Source organism: Peromyscus leucopus, chromosome 16_21 (genome assembly GCF_004664715.2).
Source record: "Peromyscus leucopus breed LL Stock chromosome 16_21, UCI_PerLeu_2.1, whole genome shotgun sequence".
Lineage (NCBI taxonomy): Eukaryota > Metazoa > Chordata > Mammalia > Rodentia > Cricetidae > Peromyscus > Peromyscus leucopus.
Window position 1 is genome coordinate 62,836,641 of NC_051084.1, and position 1,491 is coordinate 62,838,131.

Consider the following 1,491-nt stretch of genomic DNA (forward strand, 5'->3'; position numbering starts at 1 on the left):
AACAGCCAGGAGAATCTTGCCACCTCAAGATTTTTAATGTCACTTGTCAAGTCGCTTTTTGAATCCCAGGGTAACCTTCAGGGTTCCAGAGACTAGAACTAGGGTGTCTAGGAACGTACGTTGCTTCCTTGATTATGTATTCTACATTCCAAGGAGTTATGCATCTCCTCATGCAACATATCTTTACTTCCATCTCAACTTACATAAATATCTCAATTCATTTCAACTTCTCTTCAACTATATACTAGAGCTGAGTATAGAATGGAGCCTCCACATAGTGCCCTTTGGCTACAGCTCTGGCTGCCGCAAAAAAATAAAATAAAATAACCTCATTTCTCTTATCAACTTTCTCTCCAAATTTTCTCAGCTGTTTCATACACTTCTGTCTCCTTCAACTGCTTACTCTGCCATTACTTTTTCTCATCCCTGTCCCTCAGCCATTACCCTGGTTGCAACTAACTTCCTCTGGAGCCTAAGTTACTGTGAAGCTTTTAACTAATTTCTCTGTCTGTAACTGTCTTAATCATACCACTCAGGATGCTGTTGAGGTGGGGCAGACAACAGTGATGAAATCCTGAACTGAAATACTAGTAATAAGACAAAAATGAGAAGACATATTTCAATGTTCTAAGTCTGTCTGAAGTAGTCTCACCATACACACACATGAAAAAGTGAGATGATGAGTGTGATAATTAACTGCATAGTAATTTCATAATGCATATCAAAATATTGTTTTATACATTGAATATATGTGTATCTATAATATTGTCAGGCATAGTTCAATAAGACTAAAATTTTAAAAAATGATAATTAGGAGGAAAGATTGATAATGAACTAGCATATGTCAAGAAGAGAGGGAATTGGAAGAATGCAGAAGGACTCTTCAAGGTCCAGTGTGAAAATCTAGGTGCATAGCACGTTCTTAATGAGGAACAGGATTATGATGTAGGATGAAGCACAGGGGATGTGACAAACACATTCATGGTGACTTTGGAGATCCAGTAGTACATTCAAGAGATAACACTGGTAAGTAGTGGTTTCTGTGATGAGTCAAAGCACCTCACCATGGCTGCTGATGAAAACATATGAACAACTGAGAAACTATAGGACAGACTTGGGGGATAGGCATGTATGTGGCCTATTGCACAGCATTTTACTCTTTTACCAGGTCTTTTTAGCAGATTTAATGTTTCAGAGGTTTAATGTCATGCCTAGAGCCAAGGGACCAGACCAGGAAAATTAAGGCATCTCTTCACTCAAGTCCAGGGTGAAGTGAGATCTGTGGGAATAGTGAGGCACATGCAAACGGAATCCAAGACTTCAAAGACATCAGGATACTTCTGACCCTTCTATAATTTAACTACTCCAGATTTATGTCATCTTCATTTTCCTAATAGAGCTGTTTTTTTAATCTTTTAAAATGCAATAAGCACTTGATTGTGCTCTTCTAGAACTCAAAATAGAGATCTGTGATAGAGATGCCAATACAAA

General features: G+C 38.0%; 1 non-coding gene across 1 annotated transcript; it reads left to right on the forward strand.

Annotated features, from left to right (window-relative positions):
- Nucleotides 1-1,037: 1,037 nt before the first annotated feature.
- Nucleotides 1,038-1,102, forward strand: LOC114692402. Its single transcript, XR_003734411.1, has one exon. It is a non-coding gene; the product is annotated as a small nucleolar RNA SNORD29 (small nucleolar RNA).
- The last annotated feature ends 389 nt before the right edge of the window (nt 1,103-1,491 follow it).